The sequence below is a fragment of the Anolis sagrei genome, chromosome X (assembly GCF_037176765.1).
Source record: "Anolis sagrei isolate rAnoSag1 chromosome X, rAnoSag1.mat, whole genome shotgun sequence".
Lineage (NCBI taxonomy): Eukaryota > Metazoa > Chordata > Lepidosauria > Squamata > Dactyloidae > Anolis > Anolis sagrei.
Genome location: NC_090034.1, coordinates 94,088,602 through 94,111,415, shown reverse-complemented (window position 1 = coordinate 94,111,415; position 22,814 = coordinate 94,088,602). Strand labels below are relative to the sequence as shown.

The 22,814-nt window shown below is 40.3% G+C and overlaps 1 long non-coding RNA gene across 1 annotated transcript; it reads right to left on the bottom strand.

The window, feature by feature from the left end:
- Positions 1–688: 688 nt before the first annotated feature.
- On the bottom strand, positions 689–22,495 carry LOC132781046 (uncharacterized). The gene is made up of 4 exons (XR_009631961.2): positions 21,996–22,495; positions 12,241–12,348; positions 8,824–8,934; positions 689–1,810 (listed from the first exon to the last, which is right to left on the bottom strand). It is a non-coding gene; the product is annotated as an uncharacterized lncRNA (long non-coding RNA).
- Positions 22,496–22,814: the final 319 nt, after the last annotated feature.

The window sequence follows — 22,814 nt, the reverse complement described above, 5'->3', positions numbered from 1 at the left end:
TGAATGCCCAATTACTGTCTCCCAAAGCAGTTACTATACTCCCAACTCAAAATTGGAAAACGCAATGTTGGTGGATAGGAAAAGAGATTTAAAAATGGGCTTAAAGCTAATCTTTAAAACTGTGGCTTAGACACGGAGAACTGGGAAGCTTTGGCCCTTGAGCGTTTTAACTGGAGGTCAGCTGTGACCAGCAGTGCTGTGGAATTGTAAGAGGCATGAATGGAGGGCGAAAAGGAGGAAATGTGCCAAGAAGGTGCACCAAGCCAACCCTGACCAGGATCGCCTTCCATCTGGAAACCAATGCCCTTGCTGTAGAAGAACATGCAAGTCAAGAATAGGGCTCCACAGTCACCTACACATCCACCACCAAGACACTACACTTGGATGGACAGCCATCATACTCAGACAACGAGGGATCATCTAAGTAACTAAATATTAACCATCTGCTTGAGAGATTTTACCAAGTAACTTGAGCAGCCCGTTCTGAGTCTTGAATCTTGATCTGACTTCCTGAAGAATAAAAACAGTTGTTTACTCTTGGAATACCATGATCTTGAGGAGACTTCAGAAAGCCTCAAAGGTTCATTTCCCAGCCAGGAACTTGGATGATGCCTGGATCCGGACCCATGCAGGCGCTAACCAGACGTAGGTATTCTCATACTGTGGCTAATAAATAATACAAAATGACTAAATTGTTGTAAGTATGTTTAATAGGGCATTGCATACAACATGACTGCACAAGTCTTCTCCTGCTCAATATATTCAGAACCAAGAAGCACATTTTTGGGGTCTATTCCATCTTATCTATAATCCAATAATGCTTAAGAAAATATTTTCTATCTGCTGTGTCATACTGATTCTATGGTAACTTGCACGGTTTCTCTTTTCACCCATCAGCAATGAAAATTTGGACAAAATGTCTTGCTCTGGCAATGGTCTTAGAGTTTATTTATTTATTTACCATTTATTTACCATATTTATATACTGCTTCTCTCAACCTGAAGGTGAAGTTAACACGTTGTTTTGTATCTTAATTGTATATAATCTAAATATGCAAAATCTATATGCCTGTTCTTTTAAATAGTATTTTTATGGCTCTATATTACAGCCCTTTTATATTGTATCCATTTATTTTGTATGTGAATGGATTAAGCGTTAATGAACTACTGCACATTTCTATAAAGCTTCAGGCATGGAAATGTCAATCTCATGTGAGTAGCCATATTTAAACACTAGTTGGATTACCAACCACTGCTAAAGCATGTTAATACTGGAAAGTTGGTTTAAATGAAGAGGAAAATGCATTTAATTAAATCTTATTTCTGGAGCAAATTCAAGAACTGAACGCATTTACATAGGCATACTATATTCCATCCCCAGCCCTTGAAATGTTATACAACACTGAGTTTCATACTGAGCCAATGAGAATGGTGAGACAAATGCCTTCCTCCCTGACTCCCATTCTCAAATCAAATATAGCAGATGATGACTTAATATCAGTTCTTTTCCTCATTAGGTTTCAATTTATTTCCATTCAGTAAATAATAAAGGAAGCACAAGACCACAGAAGAAGAGTTACTTTGGAGACTGACGCAGATGCAAGAGGAGCATTAAAAGAAGAGCTTCATCAGTAGGAGCCCAGAGATGGTCAGCAGGAGGGAAGCAGAAGACATGGGCGCCTTGTTGCATTCCACATTTATAACAGTAGAGTCTTTTGGAAAGGGACTGGGCACTATCTGGTTCGCAATATTTTTTTTCTGTTTTTCACAGTCAGCCTTCTGCATGCAGTCCTTAACCTGCATCTTTGACTCTGGGTGGAAGAAACAAAGATCAGCAAAGAGCTGGCTCAAAGTTGCCATGGTCAAATTATAGTCGTCCATCCTATTCACATATGGAATATCTAACTAGCATGGTGATGAACAAACTCAAAACTGGCCAAAGCAATTTATGCTGGTCTATGACCATAATAAAGTAAGACCTTCTACAAAGTAATCACCATATTTACTCATGTATAAGTCAATGCCATGATTAAGTAGAGGGCACGTTTGGGGCCTAAAATTATGGATTTTGATATGACCTGTACATAATTCCAAGGTTGTTCCTTTCTCAGTCAATGTTTGGGGCCCAAAATTATGGATTTTGATATGACCTGTAGATAAATCAAAGCTCATTCCTTAATCAATCTATGTATATAATAAAAGTCAAAGTTTGTATGCAGCGGACGGAAGTGTGGCGGTGTGACCGTGTATGTGCCAGCTTTCTGATTGGCTGCCACTGTGGTGCTATTTGCATATGGTCTCTGATTGGCCAGCCTGAAAGTTCCAAGATTCCAATTGGCTGCCACTGTGGTACGATTTGCATATGGTCTCTGACTGGCCAGCTCCAACAGGAGCCCCTGGTGGAGAAAAGGGTTCATGACAGAAATGGAGACATGAGAGAAGGAAATTTGCATATGGTCTCTGATTGGCCATCCTCAATTCAAAGATTCCGAGATGACAAAGAGAGGAAAGGAAAAGGCCAGGGGCTAGGTCAGAAAATAACCAATACAGACCAAACTTGGCACACAGAGCCTGCAAGACCCACTCTACAAACTACTGCAGTTTGGAGGAGGATGAACCATGGATGATGGGACTTGCAGTACCATCACTCACATTCTGAGACCGCTGTTAACCTCATCCAATGACAGATCAGGACCAAACTTGGCACATAGACCTCTAATGCCCCATTTTTCTTCCTGGTGTGGTTTGGCTGGGGATGGACCATGGATTATGGGACTTGCAGTACCTTTGCTCAATTCTTGAGACCACTGCAACCCTCATCCAATTACCGATAAAGACCAAATGTGGCACACTGAGTCTCCATGATGCACTCTACATCCTGGTGCTGTTTGGAGGAGGATGCACCATGGATGATGGGACTTGCAATACCTGCACTCCCTTCCTAAGACCATTACAACTGCCAACAATGATGGATCAAGACCACAATTTACACAGAGAGCCCACATGACCCACTCTACATCCTGGTATGGTTTGGAAGAATTTGGCAATGGATGATGGCACTTGCAGTCACTTCACTCACTTCCTGAGACCACTGAGACCCTCGCCAGTGACTGATCAAGACCAAACTTGGTACACAGAGTCCCCATGACCCACTCTACATCCTAATGCACTTTTGAGGAAGACAGCCTATGGATGATAGGACTTCAAGTACCTCCACTCCCTTCCCAAGACAGCTGCAACCCTCATCTAACTTGGCACACAGAGCCCCATGACCCACTCTGCATCCCGATGCTGTTTGGAAGAGGATGGACAATGGATGATGGGACTTCCAGTACTTTCACTCACTTCCTGAAACCACAGTGACACTAATCTAAATACCAAGAAAGACCAAACTTGGCACAGAGAGCTCCTTTGGCCAACTCAACATTCTGGTGAGGTTTGGGGGAGAACAGACTATGGATGATGGGACTTGCAGTACCTAAACTCACTTTCTGAGACCACTGTGAACCTCATCCAATGATTGATCAAGAACAAAACTTGGCACACAGAGCCCCCACGACCCACTCTACATCCTACTGCAGTTTGGAGGAGGATGGACCACAGATGATGGGACTCGCAGTACCTTCACGAACTTCCTGACACCACTGCGAGCCATATAAATAACTGATTAAGACCAATCTTGAGACACAATTCCTTTCTCAAATAACCCGGGCAGCGCCGGGTCCCCAAGCTAGTTAATAATAATAATAATAATGTAGCTGACATGATATGAGAATGTAAAGATTGAACTGCAAAGACTCTGGCACAAACCAGTCAAGGTGGTCCCAGTGGTGATCGGCACATTGGGTGCAGTGCCTAAAGACCTTGGCTTGCACTTTAACACAATCAGTGCTGACAAAATCACCGATACATCACACAGTCCTAGACACTTGGGAAGCGTCCGACATGTGATCCAATACAACAGCTAGCAGAGTGATCTTGGTTGCTGTGGACTCATCTTGTTGTGTTTCAAATAGTAATAATAATAATAGTAATAATAATAATAATAATAATAATATAGCTGACATGATATGAGGATTTAAAGATTGAACTGCAGACTCTGGCACAAACCAGTAAAGGTGGTCCCAGTGGTGATTGGCACACTGGGTGCAGTGCCCAAATAAATAAATGAATAAATAACCATTATTTATTTATTTATTTATTTATTTATATACTGCCCTATCTCTCCTAGGGGACTCAGAGCAGTTTCCACATATACAAAATAATACAAAAACATACAATATAAAAAAGCATAGGCATAAACTATTAACACAACATATACATTAAAATCAATTTAAAACCAGTTCCGCTCTCTTCCGCTCTCTAAAGACCTTGGCCTGCATGTTAACACAATTGGCACTGACAAAATTACCATCTGTCATCTGCAAAAGGCCACCTTACTGGGATCTGCACACATTATTCGCCAATACATCACACAGTCCTAGACACTTGGGAAGTGTATGACGTGTGATCCAATACAACAGCCAGCAGAGTGATCTTGTCTGCTGTGGACTCATCTTGTTGTGTTTCAAATCATCACCATCATCATCATCATCATCATCATCATCTTTGTTTATACCCCGCCACCATCTCTCCAAAGGGGACTCGGGGCGGCCAACATGAGGCAAGCCCAAAATTACAATACAGCAAATAAAATACAACAAACAAATAAATAAAATATATAAAATAACAAAGCATAAAATAAACAAACACAACATAACACGGCGGAGAAATGAACAGACAATGGGTGGGCCAAATGCATAGAGAAAAATTGATAAAACCCTGGGTGAGATAAGTATATGGAATAGTATGTGTCTGGAGGAGAACTCGGAAGGGGCGAACAATGGGGTCGATTTTTATTAAGGACAGGAGAAAGTGCATCATGAGGACAAATCTGTAATTGGGACAGACATGGGGATATGTGTTCATTCGTCAAAGGCACATCAAAAGAGCCAGGTTTTTAAGCCTTTCTTAAAGGCTGCCAGGGTAGGGGCTTGCCTAATACCGCTAGTTAGCGAGTTCCAAAGTCGGGGGGAACTTCCTTCCCTTCCTTCATCCCTTTTTCTTCTTTTCTCTCCATTTCTTTCTGTTTCTTTCCTTTCTTCCTTCCTCTTTCCTTTTCTCCCTCCATTCCCCCTTGGCCTTTTCCTTTCTTTCTTTCTTTCGTTCATTATTTCCTTCCTTCCTTTCTCCCTTTCTTACACATGCCACCTAGCAGAAGCTAATCTGCTTCGCTTCTTTCATTCCCAATCATGTGACAAAGGGCAATGTTAACTAACAGCAGCCAATCCTCTTTGTTCTTTTCCTTTCCCTCAGCTTTGCATCTGAAAGAGGTGGATTTTTCAGTCGAAACCTCACTGTTGTTTTGTATTGGATAATGAAGGCTTGTCACAAAAATTTAATGTGCATATTTTATAAATGTGGATTTAATATGATGTGTAGGAATGAATGGAAGAATGGAAGGATGTATGAAGCTAATAATTTTGGAAACACCAGTAAAAGACCCAGGCCTGCAATGACTAACTACCTGCTTGCTGGACTATAATTAAAAGTTGCCAATGAGAAATGAAAAGTAAACTCTGATAAGAACTGGGACAGTGATAACAGAAATGTTTGCAACATTCCTTATGTTAAGAAGGAAGTCAGCACAAGCCTTGTGCTTGTCAACACCAATCAAGAAGGATCAACATCTGGCCAGGAAACTGAGATGGAGGATGGAAGACATCTATCATTAATTTACAACTTTGGGATGACATCAGCAGAATATGCCTATAAAAGACTCAATCTAATAATGCTCAAAGTGTGACAGACATGAGGAGTCTGGTTCACCCACTATGCTGTGCTCCATGGGATGGAGAGAGAAAGTGTACCTATGGATAGTGGCAGATTTGTACGGGAGCAGTCTGGTCACTTTTGGGCTTCTTTCTCAAGGGAAGCGGAAGAAGTGCACTTTTGGAGTCTTAGATTTTGTGCAGGGAGTCAGGTTCTGCTGTATGGAAAACAGAGATCTGGTCCTTCGCATTGTTCTTAGGGAAAGAAGTTATGCTGTTATGGAAGTTTTGGAACTATGCGTTGGAAGGGCTGCAGGAAAACAGTGTCTAGCCTAACAGGTGCTTCTCCAATGAGGGAGAAAGGGATATAATAATATTTGAGAGGACAAATGCATGTATATGTGTGAATGTTGAGTGAAAATGTAATTCTCCTTTGTTTGTTTGTTACCCATGTAATTGTAATTCCAATGTAGTTGCATAGAATCTGTATGTCTGTGTGTCCAATGTCATTCTTTGTCTAAATGTTTTTCTGTAATCTGATGTACCCTCTCACACTAGAAATTGCAATAAAAAGAACCTATGCTTCAAAATTATTGAAAAGTCATTCATGACAGGCTATGTGTACCAAATCTTGTCCAGATCTATCAAGCTATGTAGGAGCCTTTATGGAACAAACAAATAAAACTACATGCATATCCATTTTGCTCTTTTCATATATATATAGCTAGGGTAGAAACTAAGATGTCATAAATATTACAAAATAGTGAGAAAATGAGTAATTGTTTTTACAGAAATATTTTTGGATTGGTATGTGGGAAGCCAAGTTATTATTTATTTTTTATAAGTCAAATGTTGGAAGTTGTTTTTTTTTAAAGTTGTGGAGTATATCAGAAAGTTATTTATTTTTAGTTATTTATTTACTATGTTTATATCCCACCCTTCTCGACGCCGAAGGGGAATCAAGGCAGCTTACAGGATAGGCAATAATTTAGTGCCTTAAAAACAATATACATCCAATATACAATTTACAATATACATCCAATAGACAATATACAATTTCCTCCAGGAAATAAAGCCCGACTGCTCATTGGAGCGAAGGATACTAGAGACAAAGTTGAAGTATTTTGGCCACATCATGAGGAGACAGCAAAGCCTAGAGAAGACAATTATGCTGGGGAAAGTGGAAGGTAAAAGGAAGAGGGGCCGACCAAGGGCAAGATGGATGGATGGCTCCTTGAAGTGACTGGACTGACCTTGAAGGAGCTGGGGGTGGTGACGGCCGACAGGGAGCTCTGGCGTGGGCTGGTCCATGAGGTCACAAAGAGTCGGAGACGACTGAACGAATGAACAACAACAATACAATTAAATAAACATTTAAATTAAAAATTTAAATGATATCATGAGCATTAAAACATACAAAACATTGCAATTACAACTATAAAACCACATTATCTGCAATCATAGTCAAACCATTCCAGTAATCATTACACATAAAACCAAGTCCATCTATTGCACTGTGTTACTTGCTAAAGGCTTGATCCCAAAGCCATGTTTTCACCCTCTTTCTGAAGGTCAGGAGGGAAGGGCCTGATCTAATATCACTGGGAAAGGAGTTCCATAGCCAAGAGGCCACCACTGAAAAGGCCCTTTCTCTCGTCCCCACCAATCGCACTTGCGAAGGAGGCAGAACTGAGAGTAGGGCCTTGTCTCCTGTGTTATTCTAATAATATAATATAATATATACAAATAATATTTATAATATTATAATGTAATGCAAAATAATAATAATATGATATTATAATTATATATTTATATTACATGTAACATTACTAATAATATTACGATATAGTGGTATGGGGCAATATAGCAATGTTTAATGCTGATATTGTACTATGCTAATAATATAATATATTGTATGTAAATATATCTTGTAAGCCGCTCTGAGTCTCCTTCGGGGTGAGAAGGGCGACATATAAATGTCGTAAATAAATAAATAAATAGGGCCTCTCCAGACGATCTTAATCTCCGATTTGGTTCATAGGGGGAGATACGTTTGGATAGGTAAGCTGGGTCAGAACCATTTAGGGCTTTATAGGCTTATTTATTTATTTATTTATTTATTTAAAACATTTATATTCCGCCCTTCTCACCGCAAAGGAGACTCAGAACAGAGCACAGCATATATACAGCAAACATTCAATGCTGGGACAAGAATTCGTTATATGCATACATAAACATTAAAAACATTTATCTCAATATTAAAATACACTGTTTAAAGCCAGCACTTTGATTTTTTTTCTCTTTAGCGGAAGTTTTAGATATAGGTAAGTTTTGGTCCTACTTATCTATCTGAACATATCTCTCTTTATGAACCACCTAGGACATTAAGATCTTCTGGGGAGGCCCTGCTCTCGCTCCTGCCTTCTTCGCAGATGCATCTGGTGGAGGACGAGAGACAGGGCCTTCTCAGCGGTGGCCCCTTGACTGTGGAACGTCCTGACTAGAAATATATGATAGGCTCCCTCCCTCCTGGCTTTTCAAAAACAGGTGAAAACCTGGCTTTTTGAGCAGACCTTCCCAAATACGGCATAGCTAAACTGAATTATGGAACTACTTGATAATGCAATGGAATAACGATTTGACATGGAGACGCTCACGATAATGTTTTAAGATTTTTTGTGGTTTTTATGATTTTTATATTTTATATCATCTGCTATTGTTTTTAAACTGAATTTGATTGTTTTTACTTGTTATAATTGTCGAGGCATCAAATTGTTGCCAATTTGTGAACCACTCCGAGTAGCCTCTGGGCTGAGAGGGGCGGAATATAAATATAGCAAATAAATAAATAAATAAAAATAGGTAAAATAAATTGTTCATATATACTTACGGGGAATTTTGAATACGAATGTAATATTGTAACTATTTAATAACAACACAAAACCATAACAACAAGGGGGCACTGTAGGCACATGGGCTTATGTGATTTGAAGCTGGTTCAATAAGTTACTCACTGTCTTTGGTTTCCAGAGCCATAGAAAAACAGACATCCTTTTCAGGAGGACAAGTTACATTCTTAGCAGTGCAGCCAGGCATTTTGCATTGTTCACACTGCAAAGAGAAAGCTAGAGGAAGAAAGAAAAAAGCTTGTCATAATTAGTAGCATGGTGTAACCAGGGCTCACAGGGTCAAAAACCCCAGACACTTTGGTAAGCAGGGACCATAACATCATATGCTGCCAGCCCTAGATTGCCTGTTCCTTTTCATTTGAGCCAAAGTCTCCTCAGTAGCTGGAGGAGAAATGAATACTCCATTAACTGAACAGTGACAATGCCAGAATGGTGTAGTTGTTTGAATGACTAGGGGTATACCTACATGAACCACTTAAAGTGGATTCAAGGCAACTCAAAAATCCAGTGTATAAATGATGCACAACATGAACAAATGTGAAATAGAGGCATTAATCTGAGATAAGAAAAATCACAGCATATTCCAAAACAGTGCCATATTGCGTATGAGCGCACATAGAATAATAGAATCATAGAGTTGAAAGAGACCTCATGGGCCATCCAGTCCAACCCCCTGCCAAGAAGAAGGATTATTGCATTCAAATCACTACTGACAGATGACCATCCAGCCCCTGTTTAAAAGCTTCCAAAGAAGGAGCCTCCACCACACTCCAGGGCAGAGAGTTCCACTGCTGAACAGCTCTCACAGTCAGGAAGTTCTTCCTCATGTTCAGATGGAATCTCCTTTCTTGTAGTTTGAAGCCATTGTTCCGCATCCTAGTCTCCAATGAAGCAGAAAACAAGCTTGCTCCTTCCTCCCTGTGACTTCCTCTCACATATTTATACATGGCTATCATATCTCCTCTCAGCCTTCTCTTCTTCAGGTGTAAACCACATTGTATGGTGTAACCAATTAAAGAATGGTCCCTTCGGTGAACCACACAAATACATGGTAACCATGGCAATTTTAGTGGTGTCAAGCTGCATTAATTCTGTAACGTAGATCAAACATGGGCAAACTTCGGCTCTCCAAGTGTTTTAGACTTCGACTCCCACAATTCCTTACAGCTTGTAAGTTGTTAGGAATTATGGGAGTTGAAGTCCAAAACATCTAGAAGGCTGAAGTTTGCCCATGCCTGGTGTAGATACATCGATTGTCTTTTATTTCAGGATGAATTTTTTTCTACTTAAGAGCAGTTCTATGCAGACATTATATAGGGGTGTGTGAAATGGCAGAAATCCATTCTGTTTTCATTTCGAAACAAACAAACGGTCAGAATACTAATGTTGAAAAATAAGCCAGAATCAACTAATCTCACCTGAATTTAGCCAAAAGATTTGGCGGCCCATGTTTCATAAGGCTTCGGAGGGGGTCCTTCCTGATTTGTATTGGCAGTTTGATACACATTCCACCCCAGGGCCTCATTTTCAAGGATCACGTGCCAACACCCCCAGGAATTGGTTCAAGGCTTGGATGGTGGACACAGTATCTGCTGAATGCAGGGGCGGCTCAACCCATTACACAAAGTAAGCATTTGCAGTATAGTTGATTTTGCCCAGGGGTGCTCTTGAGGCGCTCTTGGGGGAAAATAGACCTTGACATATGCGAGTTGTAGTTACTGGAATGTATAGTTCACCTACAATCAAAGAGCATTCTGAACTCTTCCAATGATGGAACTGAACCAAATATGGCACACAGAACTCCCACGATGAACAGAAAATATATATCAGTGATTGGTTGGGGGGGGGGGGGGCACGCCAAACAATCTGTTTGCTTATCGTTGAAAATTACCTAGGGCCGCCTCTGGCTGAATGCAAATCAGAACTGAATCCAGAAACCGCAATATCAGTTTTTTTCCCCCTTAATCAGTCTGCTGAAATACATTGTTGTGCATATACATGTCTATTCAGGATCAGTGCTGGATTATGGCAGGGCACAACCAATGAGATTAAAATGGTTGAGAGTGTGAGTTCCCATGGGAATTATGTAGGTTCTCCTCCTGTAGAAGTAATTGTTTACCTACTGGGCAGCTATGTTTTTCCATTTTTAATAGTGTTCAGTGCTTGGCGTCTACATTTTTTGATTCAATTTCAGACTTTGCATGGGATATATTCTGATCAGCTGCAGCACGTGGTTTGGCTTGTTTCAGATTCCCTGGCAAGTTTTTTTTAACATGCTGTTTCTAGCTCGATAAACACTACAGTATAAATTGGGATGTACATTTTGTGGACACCTTGACTTCAAGCCAAATTGCATGATAGTATTTGTGTAGCACCGCTAATGATGAGGAACAATTGTCATGTTGGCCAGAGATCGGTTCAACATAGCGGGTGGGGACTGCCTTCCCATGTTCCCAGACTGCCCAAGCCCAGGGAAGGTATGATGGCAGAGAGGACAGTTGAGGACAGTTCCATTGGGTGGGAGGAGGCAACTATCTCCACTGCAAGCTCACATTTCCTAGACTTGGGCAACCCAGGGAAATGGGATGGCAAGTTTCCTTCCCCACCCCTACATAGACTGACATTGACCTTGCCCAGAATGTGTCCAGAGGAGGGCAACTAAAATGATCAAGGGTCTCGAGAACAAGCCCTATGAGGAGGTGGGCATGTTTAGCCCGAAGAAGAGAAGGCTAAGAGGAGACATGATATCCATGTATAAATATGTGAGAGAAAATCATAGGAAGGAGGGAGCAAGCTTGTTTTCTGCTGCTCTGGAAAATAGGATGCGGAAGAATGGCTTCAAACTAAAAGAGATTCCATCTGAACATGAGGCAGAACTTCCTGACTGTGAGAGCTGTTCAGCAGTGGAACTCTCTGCCCTGGAGTGTCATGGAGGCTCCTCCGTTGGTGTCTTTTAAACAGAAGCTGGATAGCCATCTGTCAGGGGTGCTTTGAATGCAATTTTCCTGCTTCTTAGCAGGAGGTTGGACTGGATGTCCCATGAGGTCTCTTACAACTCTATGATTCTATAAGTAGCCAGTGTAAATGAGGCTTTATTCTGTGTGAAATGTGCATATGCTTGCCTTGTAAAAAAAACTGAATTTCTCTGCTGAAATATTGTTTCTGTGCAGAAAATTCTGTTTCTTATGCAGAAAATTTCTTTTTCATGCAGATCAAATATGTGCACATTTTGTATTTTCATGATTTCAGGATTTTTCTCATCAAGGTTAGCAAATATTTGAAAAACTTTTTAATGTTTTCCAAATATTGTTTGTATATTCTATCCATCCTTCTTTGGATGCTTGTAATTATATTTCATCCATTCCAACTTGATAACCACTTTTGAGAAGCCCGTCTTCTCCATCTTTGAGGAGTTCCAGTGGATTCCAATAATGATTAAAAAAATGGCAATGACTTCTGTATGGCTCCCATCTGGCTCCACTGATCCTAAGAGAAGAAGGATGGGGATACAACATTCAGTACCTTTAGTTAGAAATACAGAGAAAAACAGGAGTCCTAGGAGAGTTTGCATGGTGACGGAGGTGCAGTGTAGTCTCTTTCTAAGGAAGAATATATCTTGGGGTGAAGAGTCTGCAAGACACAAACACACAAACACATATATATCCAGAACACACAAAGAGAAAGAGTCCACCCTCCATATCCTTGGAGTCAGCTATCCATGACATGAAAAATATTTTTAAATAAAAAAATGCCTTTGTCAGTTTGTATAAGGGGCACCTCTTTAATGTCATTCTCTATCATAGGACTTGAGTATTTATAAATTTTGGTACCCACGTGTGGCCCTGGAACCAAATCCAGTGATAATCAGGACCCACCTTATACCCATAAACATCTATGCACACATATATCCATGGAAGAGTTTAAACAGGTGATCGCTGTTAACTTACCCGAACAATTTACCCCACAGTAGTCCGTGCTCTGGTTACATCCCATATAGACTACTGCAATGCGTTTTATGTGGGGTTGCATTTGAAGACTGTTTGGAAGCTTCAAATGGTCCAACCCATGGCAGCCAGATTGCTCACTGGAGCGGCGTACAGGGAGCATACAACCCCCTTCCCCCCGGTTATGTCAGCTTCACTGGTTTCCAGTCTGTAACTGAGCAAAGTGCTGGCTTTAGCCTATAAAGTATTAAATGCTTCCGGCCCAGCTTACCTGTTCGAATGGATCTCCCCCTATGAGTCATTTCAGAGTATAAGATCGTCTGGGGGGAACCTGCTCTCGGTCCCTCCTTCCCGATCTCCCCTTTGAGCCATCTTGGAGTTTAAGGTCATCTGGGGCGAACCTGCTTTTGGTCCCTCCTCCTTCGCAGGGGGAGATCGAGAAGGAGGGAACGAGAGCAGGTTCTCCCCAGACAATTTTAAACTCCGAAATGGTTTATAGGGGGAGATCCGTTCAAACAGGCAAGCTGGGCCGGAACCATTTAAGACTATGAGCCATCTTGGAGTTTAAGGTCATCTGGGGCAAACCTGCTCTTGGTCCCTATTCCTTTGCAGGCGAGATTGGCAGGGACAAGAGACAGGGCCTTCTTAGTGGTGGCCCCTTAGCTGTGGAATTGCCTCCCCAGGGGTATTAGATCAGCCCCCTCCCTCCTGACCTTCCATAAGAGAGTGAAAACGCGGCTCTGTTACCAAGCTTTTGGAGAACTTACGTAGTAGATATGGAATGATGTACAATGGCTATTGGAATGGCCTGGATTACGCGGAATTTTACAATATTGTGAAAATATTATCTTAAATGTTTTTAAGATAAAATGTTTTAATGTATTTTATAATTCCATTTAAAGGTTTATTTTAATGGTGTATTGTTTTCTGGCACCAAATAGTTTTCTGTTTGTAAGCCACCTTGAGTCCCCTCCAGATTGAAGAAAAGCAGGGTAGAAACGTCATAAATAAATAGAGTTCCCTATGAGTATGTAGCACAGACAACCCCTTGTTTCTAGGATTAGGTAGCTATAGTTAAGACTTTCCATTGAAATGGAAGCATGTGGTTAATAGTCCTCAGCATATCTTCGCCCTATTGTCAGAAAACCCAGCCTCACCCTTTTTCCTGCTTTCCAAAAACATAACAACAAATTGGCCAAGGCAGTTGAGGATCATTGCCAGCTATGTTCATGCAGCAAGTGGATGACAATGACACAATCCTTTGGATTTTTCCTCTCTTAAAAGAATGTCCTTGAAACTTGCACAATTTTTAAAGACGTTCCCTATTGTCTGTTTTCCCAATTAATGTTAGACAAACCGAGAAGCTGACAGACAGCTGAGGAAATATTTATTGCTTCAGACTCCAGCAGAGCATTGTAGACAAGATCTGGCAGAAACAGTGCCTTCTGCTCATTAAATACAGAAGCAGTAAAATGTTCTTTATAGAAACATTACACAAGACATGAGTATTTCCTGTGTGCCTTAGAGCCACTTAAGACTTGCAGCAGCCCACAGTTGAAACTATCACAAGATTTTCTTGGTAAGGCTTGCAATTTCCTTCCTCTGAGACTGAAGGCTTATCTACTGGTGTTTAACCTATGGTCAGGAAAAAGCAGCCACACATGCACATGCCAATGGCAGGGCAAAGCCTCTATGAGCCCGCTTTCCTAAGCACACCCCTCAGCTTTCCTTAGTGCAGGGATCAACCAATTTAACCAGGTTTATCTTAGGGTTAAACCCTTGTGTCTGTGGGACTGATGATCGATAGGTCAGAGGTTCAAATACAGGGAGAGTGTGGACGAGCTCCCTCTGTCAGCTCCAGCTGTCCATGCAGGGGCATGAGAGAAGCCTCCCATAAGGATGGTAAACATCAAAACATCCGGGTGTTCCCTGGGTAACATCCAATTCTCTCATACCAGAAGCAACTTGCAGTTTCTCAAGTCACTCCTGACACACACACAAAAGAAAATCCTACAGTTTCTCCCATGATAAGGAATAAAAGTCCCTGGATATCTTGTTGACATCTAGGAGCAACGTCGCAGCCACTTCAGATGTTTGGGTTCATGTTGATGAACCTTGAGAGAATATGACTTGTCCAAGGGTACTCAGTGGGTTACAAACCCTGCGGTCTAGAACTGTCATTCAGCACTTGGAACACAAAACAAAAACAAATACAAAAAACAAATGCAACACGGTTTAAACCATTTGTTCTCTCTCAATGTAATTAATAATTTCATTAAGTACATCCCTATGAGAAGACAGTCCTCAGCAGATGTTCCAAAGCACCAAAACACTCTTACATGTATGGCTCGCCCAGTGATTTATTTATTTATTTATTTTAAATATCTTTATTGAGATTTTCTATAACATGCTTGAAATCAAAATCAAAAAGGGGGGGGGGGGGGGAAATGGCCTTAAAAAGGCAAAAAGAAAAGAAAAAAAAGAAATAATAATAATAATAATAATAATAATAATAATAATAAATTAATGAAAAAGATAAAAAGAAATTTCAGTTTCTTCATGATTTCCTGAGTATCTTCTGTGAGGTATCCTCCTTTTCCCTTTTTCTCTCTCTTTCTCTTTTATTCTTCTTTCTTCAGTCCTTCTCTCTTTCTTTCATATGAGGTTGATTCCATGAATTTATATTATTGTCTTATAGTTTTTTTTTCTTTTAAATATTCTGTGACTTTCGCCCAGTTTGTCTCTTTTATCGGTGTATCCTTGTATCTGGATAGCAGGTAAGTAAGTCTGTCCATGTTTCTAATATCGAGCACTTTTTCTAGCCAATCTTCTGTCTAGTATTTCTTGTTTTTTCCATAGTTTTGCATAGCAGATTCTAGCCGCAGTAGTTGACAGAAACAGTAATTTATCTGTGTTTTTCTCCATTTTTTTGTTTCGTCATTCCCAGCAAAAATAGTTCAGGTTTTAGGTGAATATCTATGTCTAACATTTTTTGTAATGCCTCTTGTATTCTCTTCCAATAAATCTTTGCTTTTTCACACGTCCACCACATGTGGAAATATGTGCCCTCTTTCTTTCTACACTTCCAACATTCTGTGTTGACATTTTTGTAGCATTTTCCTAATTTATGAGGGGCTATATACCATCTGTGTTATATTTTTATCCAATTTTTTTTAAGGTCAGATGCATATGCATATTTCAATTTCCTAGTCCAAATTTCTTCCCATTCCTCTATTTTTATATTTCTTCCGATGTTTTCTTTCCATGTTTTCATATATTCTTTTTCTTCATTTGTTTCCTTATTCCACTAGTAGTTTTTTAGATATATATCTTCGTTATTATCTTCTTATCTGTCTGTATTATCGTGTCCCAAAACGTTTTTTGTTCTTCAAAGCCTATTTTTTTTGTCCTTTTTGAAACACTCCCTTATCTGCCAGTATTGGAACCATGAGATTTTTTCATTTACTTCCTTCATCTCTTGTTGCAATTTCAATATTAGGAATCAGTTTTCTTTTTTTCCGTTAATTCTTTGTATTTTGGCCAACCCTAACTCTCTTCTTTGCAGAGCTTCTAGTGGCAAGGCCCATAGTGGAGTTTTCAACAAATTTTCTTTTTGTATTTTTCCCAAATTTTGTAAGTTGCCGATCTTATAAAATGATTTCCGATTTTTTTCCTTTTTTCACTCCCTCATACCAGAGATATTTATGCCACCCAGCTCTCAATTCTATTCCTTCTAAGTTTAATATTTTTTTCATTTTCCAATGTTATCCATTCTCTTGTCCACATTAATGCACATCCTTCAAAATATAATTTAAATTCTGGAACTGCTAAGCCTCCTCTTCTTTTTTTTTCCTCTATCATATTTTTAAAATTTATTCTTGGCTTTTTCTATTGTCATATGAATTTCATAATATCTCTATCCTATTCTTTTAGCATTTTTTGAGTTCTTATTATTGGTAGATTTTGAAATAAAAAGATCATCTTTGATAAGATTTTCATCTTTACAGTTGCGATTCTCCCCAGTAAACTTAGGTTTAAACTTTTCCAATTTTCCAGATCTTTCTTTATTTTCTTCCACGTTTCTATGTAGTTGTTTTGTAACAATTGTAATTTTTTTGTTGTTAAGGTAATCCCTGAATATTTTAATTTTTTCACAATTTGTATTTATTTTAGACATTTATATCCCGTCCTATCTCGACCTCCACAGAGGGACTCAGGGCGGTTGACAACAAAAGCATAAATATACATCTTAGGTAAAAACAGTATAAAACATTATTAAAACATCATAAAAACAGTAAAACATTAGAACAATCGCCAGAATCGTCTTCCTACACACAGTCCATTTGAGTCCATCAGAGTCCAAACCTTTCTTTTCCGACAAGCTTTTGATGAGTGAATAACTCGGGACTATATCTGCTCTCGTTTTTATTGTATTTTAAAGTTGGTTGTATTGTTTTAATCTACTGCTGTAAACCACGCCGAGCCAAATTGGAAGTGGCGGTATACAAGTCAAATAAATAAATAAATAAATAAATAAATAAATAAATAAATAAAAAATTAAACCATAGCTCTACCATCATGTTGGTCTAGTCTGCAAAGGCCTGATCCCACAGCCAGGATTTCACCTTTTTCCGGAAGGTCAGGAGGGAAGGAACAGATCTGATTTCACTTGGGAGGGAATTTCATAGCTGATGGACCACCACAGAGAAGGCCCTGTCTCTTGTCCCCACCAATTCTAGACTCCAGCAAAATCTAAGTACCCACTGTGCAAGGCTAATCCAACATCTTCTCCTGTAGATGATTGAATAGGACATCCTCTTATTTTCTTCATCATTCAATGTAACCTCCAGAAGAGAAGCCTTCTATCTGCATGACTCAACCAAAAGGCTTCAATTCCTAGAACTCTAAATGCTATAGCATCAGATGGTACGCCAAAAATGTGCATTTTCTTCTTCAATATATGTGCCAGTGTTCCACTTACAGATGGCACAGTGGTGATACCAAATTGAGAGCACACATAGTTTAAATATTAAAAAAGAAATTTCAACGCACAATTAAAAACACAACAATAAGAAGAGAACAGCAACATTAAACCAGCCAATGTCACCTCCCTGTTCTTGCAAGAACTCTGCTTTGATATAAAACACCAGCTTTTGACTGTTGATAGAAAGGAGTGGTTGAGCTTGCCTTCCTTAGTAGATTATTCCAGGAACCTGGGTGTAGCAATACAAATGTTTGTTTCCAAACAGCATTTCCTAATTTGCAGCTCCTGAAATGACTTCCTATCAGAAGCCTTGTCTCCCTGCCTGGTGAGCCATGTATAATAGATAGCTTCTTATAAATATACAATATACCATATAGACTCTTGGATGTGTCCAGAAACTGTTGACAAACAAAAAATCTGGGTTGACTTATCCATGAGCCAATGTAAGTATTGCACTTTGACTCTTCTTAAAAAGGAAACCTCTCCTTTTTTGAGTAGGGTCGGAAAGGGTGAGAATGTAGTCCGTTCCAAGAAAACTCAAGAGCACTGAATTCCACTACCGCTTCTGGCCTTTTTAAATACCAGGGGCAGCTGACCAGCTGAACTAGAACTGGCACTTTTCCCTCTCCACAGAAAGAACCCTAAACTTATCCACAGGTCACATAAAAACCCATCGTTTTGGCCACTCTCGATTTATACATGAGGTCAACATATATAGTAGCTATAAAATAATTTTAAAGAGACATTGTACACCTGTAAATTCTTCCTTTGGGGTAAGTTTTCATAATTTGGTATCCTTCAGAGCTGCAACCAGGGGCATAATGCGTAAGGGCAAGGTGAGACTATTGTGTCTCCAAATATGAATTCCAGACTCTGTGTGCTCTCCCCAATCCCCACCCAATACCTCCTCAAATCTGGAGAACAAGCCCTATGAGGAGTGACAGAAGAGAAGGCTGAGACATGATGAGGGCCATGTATCAATATCTGAGGGGAAGTCACAGGAGGAGGGAGCAAACTTGTTTTCTACTGCTCTGGAGACTAGGACATCCTATATGATTCTGGCCCAGCTTACTTGTCCAAATGTATCTCCCTCTACGATCTTCTTCAGAGTTTATAATCATCAGGGGAGGCCCTGCTCTTGATCCCGCCACCCTCACAAGCGCGGTTGGTGGGGACAAAGGACAGGGCCTTTTCATTGGTGGCCCCCACCTATGGAACACATTCCCCGGTGACTCCCTCACTCCTCTCCTTTATATAAAAAGGTCAAAATACAGCTCTGGGAGCAAGCATTTGGGCAGCTCGCTGAGCAGTAACAGCTATTGACTGACGAGAATTAACTATGAATAGACATCAGACTGGAACTCTGGACTTTGATTTGGATTTGTGATTTGGGCTTGGTGTTGTTTTAATGTTTCAATTTTTTAACGTTTTTAATATTTTAATGTATATTTGTAATCCTGTTGTTCTCCTAATTGTCAATTTGTTTTGTAATGTGATTGATGTTATCGTCAGCATCTAATGGCTGCCATCTGTAAGCTGCCCTGAGTCCCCACCTCGCGGGTTGAGAAGGATGGGATGAAAATATTTGATACAAAATAAATAAATAAATAGGACATGAAACAATGTCTTAAAACTACAGGAAAGAAGATTCCACCTGAACATGAGGAAGAACTTCCTAACAGTGAGAGCTGTTCAGTGGTGGAACTCTCTGCCCTGGTGTGTGGCGGAGGCTCCTTCATTGGAGGCTTTTAAGCAGAGCCTCGATGGCCATCTGTCGGAGGTGTTTTGAATGTGATTTTCCTGCTTCTAGGCAGGGGGTTGGTCCACTAGATCTCTTACAACTCTATGATTCTATGATTCTAAGTTCTTTCCCCTCCCACATATGTATGAAGAAGCAATGCTTTTTTAATTCCCACCCACCCTGAGAAGAAATACTGAGAAGTTTCTCGGGAGTACAATGAAGATTGGCTTCCCTGAGCTTATTTTGCAATAATAAGACAGCCAAAGGGAAGGCTATACTTTCAAACCCATGAGATTCCCCGCCCCATTTGTCCTACAACCCCATTTTGCTCTAGACTTCTGGAATACATCTTCAAAGACTTCTCACCATATGACATCTTTTCTTTGAGCTTACAAGAGCTGCTATTGGCTCAATGACAGAACATCAAACAGTGTTTTTCTTGTTTGCTTGCTTTCAAGAAAGGAAAAAAAATCTTTTTATGAACAATTAAAACCAAGACCTTGCTCAATCTTCTGGCACTCAGTATCTGAGAAAACAAACTCGGCCCATGGTTGGAATTTCATATTTATGCTGCCGGTAATGTCATTTGCTGAGCTACCCTTGCAACTAAGGGAGCATTTATACTATAGAATTATACAGCTTGGTCCCCCTTTAACTGGCCAAAGGCTATGGATTCCTGAAGTTGTAGTTTGTCGAAGCACTAGCATTCTGAAAAAAGGCTTTGCAAAACTACAACTCCAAAATTCCAAAACATTGAGTCATGGCAGTGGGACCGGGGACAAACTGTAGTAATTCTATAGTGTAGATCAGGCCTAGGCAAACTTGGGCTCTCCTGGTGTTTAGGACTTCAACTCCCACTACTGGCTGTTAAGAATTGTGGGAGTTGAAGTTCAAAACACCTGGAGGGCCCAAGTTTACCCAGGCCTGGTGTAGATGCATTCAAACTAACTGAACGTTGGTCTGAGAGCCAGAGATAGTCCAGACCCCAAAGATGGCATCCTTTCTAATTCTTGCCTTGCAGAGAGACTCCTGATTTATTCTGTCACCCCACTTTTTTCATCGGCTTCCCAAATGTCCCAGTTTCTCTCTCCTTGTTCCACTTTCTCCTAAAACTCCTGCAGACGTCAAAGTGCAAAAGTAGTTTGCACTCAATGAACTCAAGAGGGGAAAAGAGAAGACTCAGGCAAAAGCAAGCCTCTCCTAGCTTGTGCATCCTTTTGGATTCATTACTTTTTCCATGTTGATCACATACTGATGTTGTTTGGGCAGATGTCTCCCAGTTTCATCTGTGAAATATTGGAGAAAGATATCATAACATCAACAGGTCTCTGATTTTGCATACCTGCAATTCGCAATATACTTCTTAGGTGTTCCCTGCTCACATTTAAATTAGTAATATACTCCTTAGGTGTTCCCTACTCACCTGAGAACCTGCCTTCATCAGGTGTGAAACTTGGGAAATTGTTTCCCCAGATCTCTCCAAGGGCCATATTAGTTCCAAAGGGAGCAAATAAATATTATCTCACTTGACACATCCAATTATGGTGAAATTATAGCAATACTGCTCAATATATCCATCTTGTAGTCTTACAAAATCTTTAGCTTTCTCTGCTGGTGCCTCCCCAAACTACAAATCCCAATATTCCATACATTGAGCCATGGCAGTTAAAGTGGTGTCAGAGTGCATTAATTCTACAATGTAGATGCACCCCAAGTCTAATTAGACTGATACCAGGTCAACCGCCTGAAGTTCTTCCCACAGAATTCCGGAAATTGTACTTTGATAAATTATCAGAGTTCTCTTAAAGACCATTTTTATTCCTGCAGAAAACTACAAATTGCAGGTTTTTAATATGATGGCACTATGGTACACAAAGTGGTGTCAAACTGCTTTGTTCTGCGGATACACCTAAAGATAACTATAAAACTACAAATCCCAGGATTTTATAAGAAACAGCCATGATATATACACTGGTAACAAAATTACTAAAATGTTGCCCGAGGACATGCCCAAAGATAACTACAAAACTGCAGATCCCAGGATCCTGAAGGGAAGAACAGTGGGTGTTAAAGTGGTATCAAATTGCTATAACTCTGCATTGTGGACACACCCAAGATTGCTTTCCATTCTGTTCTCTCATCCACTTCTCCACAGCTGAAAGTGAAAATAGCTTGCAAGATGAAATGAAAAACAGATTAAAAGCACAAGTAGCAGAAACCATGCCCAAAGCGATGATTACAAGAGACTTGGACCTTGGATAGCATTACAACTCTAACACTGAAGGAAAAAATAAAAGGAGAACAACACTTTATTCTTGTGAAATAATTGGTTACAAAAACCTGCTACAATACTAATAATACTAATAAATAAAGTTTTCCCCTGTCAATGCCAAGACAACAAAGAGAGAATCTGGGATTATAGCAAGAACAAGGGCCTGGAACAAATCCACTAATTTGGGAGTGCCATACACTATGCCTGAAGCAGATGAGACAATCATTCTGGGAAAAGCATCTTTTCAAGGGCGACGTGCAATGGGCAGGCATGGGCAATTGAAGGATGCCACCACCCCATAATAATAAACCCAAAGCGTAGCTCAACGGTACTCACCAGTTTGCTGAGAACCTGGAGTGGAGGCTAAGAGGGATCAATGCGAGATTTGACCAGGTGACCTTCTTTGGAAGTGTGGGTTGCAAAGACGCTGCTGCCTCTGTTTGATGTAATTGTGGGTGTTTTCCAGAAGCAATGAAGGAAAGAATAGATTTTGCAAGAAGGGGAAAGGTGTTATCAAAATCTCCCCTCTCTTCCACCTTATTCCCAGGCACAGGATACAACGAGGTAAGGCTTATCAGATCTCCAAGGTAGGACTTGCTGAGAACGCCAGAATTGCTTCTGTTCTGTTACAACCCTGAGACATAGGCTGAAGGATGGGATGCAGCTCACAAAATGCTGCTCACTGATGAAGGAAAACCACAGACTGCTTTTCAGCCATATCCCACTTTGAATCACTGCTGGCTTTTATATGCTTTGGCTTTCATGACCAAGCTTTCAAACGAAATGGTCCCAGCTGGGTTTCAGAGATACGGCAGAGCTTGCAGCCGGAATGGAATCGACGTCATACTCTGTGATCCACAGCCTCGCACATGCCAGTTCAATTTGCTTAAAAACCCCTGACTGATTACATGAGAGGCTTGACCCATCTTCCTTAAGATCCCATAGAGGCACAAAAGGAAAAAGGGACAACAAGGGTTTGGGGACAATGGAGCCTTCCCTTCCTTTTCTCGAAATTGCATTGTGAGCAAGGAGAAATAGCTTCATCATCCATACAGGCCTGGTTTGTTTTTCAGTTGCAGCAATTTGAACCAAGAATGTAAGCTGACTGGGGAAGCATACCAGCAAAATTCATGCCGCATGGCCCTCTAATAATGA